The sequence below is a fragment of the Amphiura filiformis genome, chromosome 18 (genome assembly GCF_039555335.1).
Source record: "Amphiura filiformis chromosome 18, Afil_fr2py, whole genome shotgun sequence".
In the NCBI taxonomy this organism is placed as follows: domain Eukaryota; kingdom Metazoa; phylum Echinodermata; class Ophiuroidea; order Amphilepidida; family Amphiuridae; genus Amphiura; species Amphiura filiformis.
This window is the reverse complement of record NC_092645.1, coordinates 21,260,304-21,272,901: the sequence shown is the minus strand read 5'-3', so window position 1 is coordinate 21,272,901 and position 12,598 is coordinate 21,260,304. Positions and strand designations below refer to the sequence as shown.

Here is a 12,598-nt window from a genome sequence, read left to right as displayed (position 1 = left end):
AATTATTACTTGATTTTGATATGTAAGTAATACGATAAAGTCGTCATAGGCAGTAATGTGTTTGTATTAAAAGAAATCACAAAAATAATTATTTAAGTAATAGAAATACTATTTGGAAATTGCAGCAAGATTTGCAGATGTTTTTATTTGAACAGTACCAGTTCACCAGTTTTGCTAGTTTTCCTAATCTTTGGGCTAAATTAATAGCATCGTGAAAACCAAACAGTCAATTAATTTATGTCAACATTTCCTTGTTTGACATCGCATGCAAACATTATCTTATTTACATAATGGTTTTGACCTCGAGTCATGAGTGGTGATTCATTGTTTAGGCCAAGTAAAATAAATAACGTGTATATCGTCCCTGCCCTCCGATTTTTGGAGATTTTCAAATATTTTAGTTATTTTTCCTATTTGCTTCCTTACTTTGTTTATAAAATTGTTGTGATGAAATGACATGTTTAGAAGTTCTTGGTTATCATTTATAAACACATTGCAAACACTTTCTTCAAGCTAGGGGTAGGGCTTTGGGGAAATAACAAAAATATTATGATGTGTTGACAAACATTTGCCATTGCAATTTTACACAGAAATGAATGGTAAAACAATAACACGATAACAAATAATAAGGACCTCCCTCACCAATTTTTGAAAAAGTCCGGACATATACATTTTTTTTTACTTGGCCTTAATTGGCATACTCCTCTGAATATTTTACCGCAAAGTCCTATGGTGGAGGGCTATTTTGTTGTGTAGTCCTACAAAGGTGGGTGACTAAAAAGTAGCCTGTTGGTACATGTTTTACCGTACAGTCCTATGGTGTGGGTTTTTATTTTTTTATTTTGTTGTCCTAATTCGATTGCTCTTAGTTCGTTATTTATATAACTTCAAACACAAACCTTCTTAGGGATGCACCATTAGATTCTCAGGGTAGGGTAGGAAGTTTTTCAACAAAAAAAACTTCACCCACTTCATGAGCAAAAAAAAAAAACTTTCCCCACCAACTATAAAAAATAAAAAACTTTCCCCGACCCCAACTTCCTACCCCCCTCTCAGTATCAAATGGTGCGTCCTTTAGTTTAATTCTTTCAATCAAAATTTCACTCCTCTGCTAATGATGACAAGTGATAATCGAAGTAATACTGCATTAGGCCAAATACAAAAATAAACATGTTTCACGTCCCCTCCCTCCTTTTTGGAGGTTTCTTCAATTATATTTTTATATTTTGCAATTCAGTTATAACTTTTCAAAAATTATGTCTTGGGAGTTGAGATGCTTTCTATAGCCTTCTCAATATACAAGAAACAATTTGGAAGGTTTCGAGATCATTAGAGGAGGCCTACCCCTCAGAACAACAAATAAAAAGAGGCCTCCTCCTTTTTGCAGGCATTATTGTGCATGCTAAAATAGCTCTAAATATGGGTATTTACATCGATTCTGCGATACAAAATAAAAGGCCCTCCTACTCCTTTTTTTTCAAAAACCTGGATGTGAAACATGTTTTTTATTTTACTTGGACTTATCAATATGGAACTACACCTTTATCTTGACAATTCATTTGCTCGCCCTATTCCTTTTAAAGGAATTTTTATTTATTGTGAACTTGACTTACTCATTCTTTCATTTCTCTTGACAATTTTTCATTTGCCCACCCTATTCCTTTTAAAGGAATTTTTATCTTGTCTCCCCAAATTTGTGACGACCAAAAATTCATGTGCTAAAATTTTCAGCACCCGAGGTTAATTTGTTTCTCGAGAAAACCAGACACCAACATTCATGAAGACATCATGACATTGTTGATTATTCAAATTGAATTGAAACTAAATTTTTCAACCAAAGTGTCACTTCACATCGAAATGACCACAAAATAATTTGTATGTGCTTCCGCGGATGGTACAAATACAAAAAATGCAAATCTTAATCTTACCAAAAATATATCACCAATTCAGAACATCCAAATAAATTCCGAATAAAGAAGCCACAGCATTCGAAACGCCGTGGACTTTTTAAATTTTGAGGCAAATACAAAAAGTGCAATTCTTAAGCTTAACGAAAATATGACATCAATAAATTCAAATAATCAAAATATGCCCAAATCTATTTTCGGTATCACCGAATGAAGAAGCCACAGCATACGATAATAACGCCGTGGACTTTTTAAAATTTGAGGCAACGGTGTATGAATTTCTCGCAAAACAACAACAATTTTCCCCCCATTTTCTATTTGTGTCCCGTAATAGAACGCCAATATAATTCCTCACACATCTCAGATAATATTTTCAAACATGGATAAATGGAGGGCAGTCAGTCAGTGGAACAGATTTTAAGGTTTACGACACTTACCAAAACATCACTTCTGTATGTAGCGAAAGGCTTTGGACATGTTGGATGCCATTTTTTTCATCTCAAAATTTCACACGTGCTTATATTTTAAAACACATTTCTTTTTGCTTTCTCGACGTTGGTCGAGCTAAAATTTTTGACCAAACTTGTGTAGGGAATTCACTCTCAAGGTGGAGTTATTCCCACACTAAATTTTTGATGAAAAACCTACAAAACAAATTGAAACATTTTTTAAAGCAAAACCAGACGCATGCCTTTCGCCCACGAACGACCCAACAGAACTGATCTGCTCTGGTTCAGACCGGATGTCTCGGCGATTTCGCCGCTCTTACTTCCACTTAACTCCCTCCCTATTTGTGAAAGGGCAAGTTCCACTGACTCAATATTTAGAGGAAAGGACATTCGTCAATTTACTTGCTCCCGTACATGAATAAAAAAAATGAACACGAACAACCTGGCCAGGGAGTTTGGACACAAAACGGAACAGCCCTAATCGATTGGTACAGGATTTCGGTGACCAATCAGGGTTTGCTCTGAACAAAAGATTGATCAATCCAGAGGATTTTGGCTACCAATCAGAATTTGCCCTGAACAAAAGAGGTTTCCCGCCAAAAATCGGGACTATCCCTGTTTAACATAAAACTTTTAAAACCGGGAAAACAACTTCTTGACAATATGCATAATTGAAACAACAGAAGGGTCAAACATATATGGATTACTTATCAGAAAAAAATATTAATAAGGTTGGTCTTAACCCATGCCCTTTTTATATTAGGAGAAATTGGATTTTTTACATCATTAATATGTGTTATTTCAAGTAATGGAGAATAATTTCTAGAAACTCTTTGTATAGGCCTATTAATAGTATTCCCTATTCCCTGTTCGGGCCAAGAAGATGAATAAATACTTGGTCTTCAGTACTTTATCAATGTTTCATACACTCCTAGATAGTGAGAACCAATCAGATCAAACGTTAGTAAATACTAGCCGTGCATAAATATATTGCACGGGCGCGCACTCCGCGAAGTACTCGCAGTACTTTCGGGCGCGTTTATTTTTCTTGCGGGTAGATGCATTTATATTTGCTTGCATTTTCCAACATTTTAGTGACTATTTAGTTATAAAAATACGAAAAATCACGCGATGCATTAGACGCATAAAAACCTCAGTACGCGTGCATTATTTTGTACAATTGCACTCCCAACAATGATACGAATTTATTAACCTATAAATTGCTGGAGAGAAATATCTGGTAGATTCATGAATTGTGATATCCAGAGAATATCCAACAAAAGAAATAACATCCTAGGAGCCCAGTATACAATTCATGGGTCAGCACTGCGCACTGTAGATGAGGCCAAATACCTCGGCGTTACCACACATCGCAATCTGAGTTGGAAACCGCACGTCAGCAACATCTCGAAGAAAAGTAACAGCACCCTTGGCTTTTTACGTCGTAACCTGAGGAAGCGTCCACCTAACATCAAGGAGCGGGCATATAAGACCTACGTGCGCCCTACTTTGGAGTTTGCTTCCTCGGTATGGGACCATCATACATAAGATCAGGTGTCCCAGATTGACATGATCCAAAGACGTGCTGCCAGACTTTTGAAGTCTGACTACAACCAAAGACACAGCGTAACACAGAGGTTGGCAAGTCTCCAATGGCAGTCCCTGTATGAACGACGGGCACACAGCAAAGTCATCATGCTCTACAGAATCATCCACGGCCTAGGTGCCATACCAGCAGCTCCACCATATTTTTTCCCATCAACCGAATCAACCAGAGGTCATCAGCACCAGTTCCAGCAACAGCACTGTAGGATCCAATCTTTCCAGCACAGCTACTTTCCAAGTGTTATCTCCATTTGGAACACGCTACCAGCATAAGTGGTCACAGCCCAGTCCCTGGAGATCTTCAGGACCCGCTTGAAGAAAGCCACTGACTCTCCGTTAACCAGCTCCACCGGACTTTTTACTCGCACTCTCCAGCACCAGTTTTGTTTTGGCACCTTTCGATTTTGTTCCCGTGATCGAGCACCTTTGCACTCAAGTACGACAATCCTCAATTTGAGGGAGGTACTCATCGGCAGATAGATAGATAGATTAATTTTCGTCTCAGGTATATAGATTCTGCATGCTAAAGTTTAGGCCTACTTGTGTTGCATAATCCAGCTTCAACTTCCAAACCAAAATAGTGTCAAGTAAAAGGAGCATGGTTGTAATATGAATATTCACATTTCAGACAAGAACAGAAGAACCGTTTAACAATAAATATTATTATAGAATATTATATATAAATATAGAAACAGCACTACTTTATAGGCTAATATTAATTTTGTGCAAATGAAATTATGAACTTCAAAAATAACTGCAAGTAATAAGAAAATAAATACATTTTGTTTAAAACAATTTTTGTGCAGTTTGCCCAAATATTTTACTCCCTTGTGGACATACGCCATTCATTTTGTAGGCCTATTATAGCTCGTTATTACCCCTATTTTTTATTAGCAATTTTTGTAGACAGCAATTTTTAAAACTGTTTGTCAAATCATTGATACAAGAAAACTATTTGAAGTATATCATCATGATTTCATAAACAAAAGATGCATGTGAACGCTTTTACCTAATGGATTTAAGAGAATGATATTGGAATGTTGAAGTATTTGATGAAAGATTTCTCACCCATAACTTTAGTGTACAAAAATTGAACATAAGTCCAAAATACATAAAATACAGAGTTGCAAAACCAGAAACCATAATTATATAGTTTAAACTTAGAAATCAAATATTACTATTCTCTTCAAATTCACGTCAAAACATTTGTGAAAGAACAGCATTTTGGAGTACCAAAACAAGACAAGAAAGGTATTAAGAGACCCGTTTAAACAAGACGGACGCAAAATTGGAGAAGTGAACGGAACTATCCATACTTTGACAGTTTAATTTTAATGAATGTAGACGTAGGTAAACTCAATGTATAATATTGAACGTTTCCAATCCCTCACATTTTAAAACCATTTATAAGTCCGGACAGTTCAGCGAAAAACATTAGAGCTTTTGTATTTTTCTCCACTTTTTGCAAAATCTTGAACTTCGTCATAACTAAATACATTAGTTACGAAATTTGATTAAAACCCTCAGCTTTTGCCACATCACCTTAAGCCTTAAGCAGGGTTGAGTTGATTAAAACACAAGTGGGTGTAAACTGTTAAAAAAGCAGGTCATTGGGTGCAGATTTGCAGTAAAAAGCGGGTTAATGTGCATGCCAATAAGGCCAAAAAAATTGTTGTGTTGCCCTCAAGTGGGAAAATGGGAAAGTTGGGTCGGACGGTCGGATTTCTTTTTTTTTTTTCTTTTTTTTTTCAAACCTTCAGTTTTTTTTTAAAATCCCCACAAAAAATATTAAATAATGCTTCTTTAAGGGATCTAAAAAGAGCGTTTATTGGGTTTCGACAGTATTTTTGTGGGACATGAGAGCACCTCAGACCTATCGAATTGCATTCTGAATACGAAGCATGTCTTTCTGATATCAAATAATTATCATTTTTGAAAATCACAATATAATACAAATTTTATGACAAATTATAAAATTTGATATTTTTCAAATTTTTGATATATAACAGTCCTCGAAGTAAATTATATAAATCTAATGATATATTCTTAAAGTGTATGTAGCAGGAGGAAAAGCCGACGGTCAATTGAAAATTTTGACCTTTCATATTGAAGATATGGATTTTTTCCCAAAAGACCTAATTTTTGTTGGTGTTTTGGGGAAAAATCCATATCTTCAATACGAAAGGTCAAAATTTTCAATTGATCGTCGGCTTTTCATCCCACCTACATACACTTTAAGTATCAATCATCAGATTTATAAAGTGTACTTCGAGGACTGTTACATATCAAAAATATCAATTTTTAATGATTTGCCATAAAATGTGTATTAAAGTGCGAATTTCAAAAAATCAAAATTATTTGATATCAGAATGACATTCTTCGTATTCAAAATGCAATTCGATATGTCTGATGTGCGCTAATGTCCCAAAATAAATACTGTCCAAACGTTCATACCCCAGCCCTTAATTAGGGGACATTTGTCAATTTTGACTTCTGGATACCTGTTAGACATCAATTAAAGACTAGTTTTTCAATAAAATATTAATTTTAAGTGAAAAACATTGATTTTTTGTTTTATTCTGTAAAAATCATCATTCAAAAAAAACAAAAAAATGTCGACCCTGATTTTTCAGGATTTAGGGTCGGGCGGTTGAGGGCAACACAACAATTTTTTTGGGCCTAATATCACGTGAGTTTTCAGGTAAAGTCATGTTGGAAGCCCGTCATCGGGGCAATTAAAACATTTAGCTCCCCTTGAAAATGGTGTTTATAAAACTGTCTAAATATGTAAAAATATGTGTTGTTTACAGTTACATGTATTTGTATTGATTAACAAAATAATTTCATAATTTGACAATCCAACAATTCGAGCAAAACCAATAAAGTGTGTACAAACTTGGTGTACCTAGTCCTAGATGTGAGACAAAATGGAAAATATTCAAAAGAATCCGTCACTGTTTTGACATACTGTCGTATGACGAAAACTGCCGTTTCGAGAAAATTGCATTTAAAGTTTTTCCAATTTTTGAAGACCCACTGGAGAGCACCAAAGTAAAATACGTTTATTATTATCAAAGAATATAATCAATAATATATCTGTCTTTGTTGTCAACATAATACAAACTGTTTATTCATTCACTAATTAGAAGTAATTAATCTGCAAACTCATACGACAGTATGTCAAAATATGCACAATGTGAAAACCTATGTATTATATAATAATACGACATTGTGATACGACAGTATGTCAAAATAATAGGCAACTACAGTTACACGTTGGCCTATGGCGACGTATCATGATACGACGTCGACTGTATGTCAAAATACAGAATGACGTTTGCGGGGGGTACATAAAAAAACCATGTCGTATCACATTAATTAGTGCCATATCTCATTAACTGATTACATTTAGGACTCAAAACTTTGTGAATATATCGAGTTTCATTCACAGATTTTGAAAGTTTATGTAACTCATTTTGCCCAAAAATCGTCATACGACAGTATGTCAAAACAGCGACGAATCATTTGGAGGGACTTAAGTGGGGAGGACAGACAGGACTCTTTACTTTTACTAAAGCCTAGAAAATGTGAATGCCATGAAGGCCTAATATTGATGGAAATGCTCAAATATTTTTATAACAAGTTCTAGTTTAATATTTAATGTAGACTAATTTTAATTCATGCTGATCAGAAAATTGCTTTTTTTACACCGCACCTGGGGACTTGAATGAGAAACGATTTTTGTGATATCATGTGATGAGTATTTTTACTAGTTTCGTAGTTATTTGACAACAAATGAACAATTCGTTTAAACCAGTATTATACTGAAAAGACTACCGTATTAAGAAAATTATATAAGAAAATAACTATATATATAAATATAAGCAATATAATAACAGTGGCAGGTCAGTAAGTGCATTTGACTGACTGTGAGCATGAACATGAAAACTCAAATAGGCTTTTATGTTAGTATAAAGCATGGTAAGTACTAAAGCAGTAATATTAGTAGTAATCATGTTTAAACTTAACCTTTTCCTGTATGATTCCAATGACTTGGCGAATTTTTTTTTTTTTTTAGAGTGGTGTGGCCTCGACACAATAATTGTTTGAATAAATGCTTTACGCAATATACGCAATGACTCATCTATGTCAAACTCCAAGCGAACCTCTGTTCGTGAGGTGCTATTGACTGTGACCATGCATTGACCAATGAAATGCATCGTTTTGTTGCTTTTATTGCTGCTTTTGAAAATGATTGGTCAAACACTTGTAGCTCGTTGCTGAGCGACTACAACACCCATCACAAACCTGAAATCGACAGGACAGAGGCACGTCCTAATTATCTCTTTACATAGCACTAGCGAGTTGCCAGTATAAGTTTATTGTGTGACCGGGACGATAATAGTTTGTCCATTTACCGCATTTGTGTGATTTTGTTTTCCGATGATTTCTCTTTTTCTGAATACATGTTGTAATTAAAAATATAAACTGGTCCTTCTTTCGCATACGTACTCTATACCCTGCAACTGTCAAAACTCAAAGTGCCCTCATAAAGGCTAGAACGTGCGCACAAAATATAGGAATTCAATTCCTTAGTGTCTGGTTGCTATCGCGCATACAAAACACAAACCGTTTTTCCGCTTCATGACTACACAATAATTGGAAACCGAGCTAAGCAACGCTCTGCAGGGTCTATTGTTCTATTGTTTCCGATTAGAGCGCTGACATATTGGAAAATGTTGCCAATCAATATTCATGAGAGTGTACATTCAACGTCCAGTTTGCGAAATTGGGTGAGTTGTGTTTGGTAGGTGTGAAATACATGTGACTGGGCGTTTTAATTACGTAACGAATAAAGGCATTGACATTGTCGAATGGCTGCCCAGTGCTGTTATGTGTTTAGTTATTATATAGGCCTAATAATTATTATTAAATGTATTTATCATTCCTTTCTTTTCCCTTCTCTGTACTTATTCTTTCCTAGGCCTACATTTTATCACTCCCTCGCTCTCATTGTCCCCTCTCACCATCCCTCTCTCATTCCCATAATTTTCCTTATATTTCTATTTATCTACTTGTCTTTATTATCCCTTCCTCCAGCCCTCATTCTCATTCTCCATATCCACTCCTCCCTCTTCCTCCCTCCCCCTCCCAAGACTTCTCACAGAGGTGAATCTGTCCCTCCCCAACCCCCTCCCCTCTTTGGGTACGCCACTATTTCTATACCAATCTCCTTCTTAAAATAAAATTAAATGGAAATTTCTTAAAAACAACCTTTATAGGCCTATACTTATACTTACATGTAGGCCCTATACGTATAGCGATTACCATTATAGTGTAATATAGATATGGACTGGAAATGGCAGCCTTCATACATTCTAATGTGTAATCGATCACCAAGAGCATTCAATTTATTTAAATGAAACACCTATCGTCAGGTGGTGGTAAAGATCAAAGAGCTTTTAATAGAAATAGAGTCGCAATAGATTATATAATCTTTTGTTCTTTTGATGCCGATTAGAAGTTGCGACAGGCTATTCATAAAAGTGGTACCATTGTTTCGAAGAAAGGGGTTCCGCCATTAAATTGGTCACTGATCCGGCATCATATTAACGCTCTACACAACAGGCGGGTATCAATAAGTGACCACACTACAGTCATGTGTAAGGGCAGTCATGTGTAAAGTGGTACCATTGTAATCATGTATCCCAAATGTGTGCTTGTGTGGGTCTGAAGACTATAAGGAGGCTTTAGCTGTCGATGCAATCATCTTTACCACCCACCTGCCGATAGGCGTTTCATTTAAATAAATTGAATGCTCTTGGTGATCGATTACACATTAGAATGTATGAAGGCTGCCATGTGCAGTCCATATATCTATATTACACTATAATGGTAATCGCTATACGTATACATGTAAATATAAGTATAGGCCTATAAAGGTTGTTTTAAGAAATTTCCATTTAATTTTATTTTAAGAAGGAGATTGGTATAGAAATAGTGGCGTGCCTAAAGAGGGGAGGGGGTTGGGGAGGGGCAGATTCACCTCTGTAAGAAGTCTTGGGAGGAGGAGGAGGAAGAAGGGAGGAGGATATGGAGAATGGGAGAGGGCTGGAGGAAGGCAGAAATAAAAAGATATAATAGACAAGTAGATAAATAGAAATATAAGAAAAATGATGGGAATGAGAGAGGCAGGTGAGAGGGACAATGAGAGCGAGGGATTGATAAAGACAGTGTAGGTCTAGGAAAGAATAAGTATAGAGAAATGAAAAAAAAATTAATGATGAATACATTTAATAATAATTATTAGGCCTATATAATAACTAAACGCATAACAGCACTGGGCAGCCATTCGACGATGTCAATGCCTTTATTCGTTACGTAATTAAAACGCCCAGTCAGCTGTATTTCACACCTACCAAACACAACTCACCCAATTTCGCAAACTGGACGTCGAATGTACACTCTCATGAATATTGATTGGCAACATTTTCCAATATGTCAGCGTTCTAATAGGAAACAATAGAACAATAGACCCTGCAGAGCGTTGGTAAAGATGATTGCATCGACAGCTAAAGCCTCCTTATAGTCTTCAGACCCACACAAGCACACATTTGGGATACATTGAGTACAATGGTACCACTTTACACATGACTGCCCTTACACATGACTGTAGTGTGGTCACTTATTGATACTCGCCTGTTGTGTAGAGCGTTAATATGATGCCGGGTCAGTGAACAATTTAATGGCGGAACCCTTTTATTCGAAACAATGGTACCACTTTTATGAATAGCCTGTCGCAACTTCTAATCGGCATCAAACGAACAAAAGATTATATAATCTATTGCGACTCTATTTCTATTTAAAACCTCTTTGAGCTAAGCCTTTTCCCTTCAATTTTCATAAAAAAACGGCATATTTGAAACAAGTTCCGATCAATATTGTAAGGCAATTTCAAGTTCACTGCACAACTCAATATAATATAGGCCTAAAACATAACTTACTGCCGCGTATTTTCGCTTAATGACTACACACTATTGGCAAGAGTGCAATTAACAGAGTTACGCATGGTGAACCACATGCAGCGCATTATTGCTATGATACACGATGTTGTTTCTAATAAAGCCTTTTCTCTTGCAGTTTTTATAAGCAAATACGCACATTTGAGGAAAGGCGTCGATCAAATATGTGAGTACAATAAATATTTGCGAAATGTTAGGAGACATTATTTAAGGCATAACTAAACATCTCAAAAAAGTAACTAACCCCCTTAAATAATGACTAATATTCAAAGACGGGCGATTGTATTACAAATCTGTAAAATGCGTTTGAAGCAGAATTTATTTCTGCACATTTTGACATTTCATTTGTAGCAATTGACTAAATATTGACGTCACAGCGTACATTTAAATCAATGTAAGCCAAGATTGTCAGTTGCAGTAAATTGTATTGATTTTGTATTCAGTATAATGGTAGGAAATCTGTGTAATGATATCTGAGTGTTTTTTGCATTTAATGTAAGTGCACCTTACAAATCTGGACCTCACTACATTAAATTGACCAGGGTTTTATATGCTTTCAGGGCTATCGTATCAAATTAGGTGTTAAAATATGCAGAAATACAGTCTGCTTCTAACGCATTTTACAGATTGGTAATACAATAGTCCCTTTTTGAATAATGGCTATTATTTAAGGGGATTAGTTACTTTTTTAGATGTTTATATCAGGTATAACCCTACTACTTTACCTGCTGTTTAGTTGGTATAGAAATCTATAAATAATTATGCCATATAGTGCAACACTCATCATCTGTTGTTTTTAACACCATACAGGAAGACCAAAAACTATTACGCAACTGTTTATTGTTCTTTAAAAGTACCATTTTTATCACATAATTAAAATATTGATCGATAACGATAACATCTATTAATTATTTTAATTAACATTAGAATGAAAGTTCATCTGTGTTGGTAGTAAACATAATTTAGTGGTTTAAACCTTTGATCGCAACACAAAAATTTGCGTACCTGGAATTTTCAGTCGACACTTCGCCTATCAGCTACGCAAGTCAATAAGCTTCTGGACGTGTGTTTACGTTGCACTTATTTTGTGTATAATGGGTGTTCTATCAACAAATTCACGGGGCGGCGATGGGGTCCCCAGTGTCACCAATCGTCTGCAATGTGTACATGGAAGATCTTGAACAAAAAGCAATAAAATCAGCACCCCCCACCGTTGTGGTGGTATCGTTATGTGGATGATACGCACACAAAATTAAAGAAGCAATACGCCCAGGAGTTCACAGACCATCTCAACTCTTTGGACACTTATATCAAGTTCACGACAGAAGGTGAAGAAGATGGCGCCCTTGCGTTCTTAGATACCCACACTGTGATCAAAGAAGACAGAGTCTTAAGATTAAGATCTACCGTAAGCCCACTCATACGGACCAACACAAGCTTGGTGTCATTCAAACCTTATATCACCGGGCTGATTGCATCGTCACAAATCCTGAGGACAAGGAGGAGTGAGAAGTCGCATATCAACGCTGCGCTTGAAAATTGCGGCTATAGACAAGAAAGACACAGAAATAGTCCATCGCTGAACAGAGACGGGGTTTAAACCACTAAATTATTT

At 35.9% G+C, this 12,598-nt stretch overlaps 1 protein-coding gene across 1 annotated transcript in view; it reads left to right on the top strand.

Moving 5' to 3' along the window:
• The first annotated feature begins 11,104 nt into the window (after positions 1-11,104).
• The window catches only part of LOC140139025 (uncharacterized), a 36,956-nt gene continuing 35,462 nt past the window's right edge, over positions 11,105-12,598 (top strand). Inside the window, exon 1 of the mRNA XM_072160807.1 lies at positions 11,105-11,149. The gene's annotated coding sequence lies outside the window, so the exon portion shown is untranslated. The remainder of the gene's footprint in view (positions 11,150-12,598) is intronic.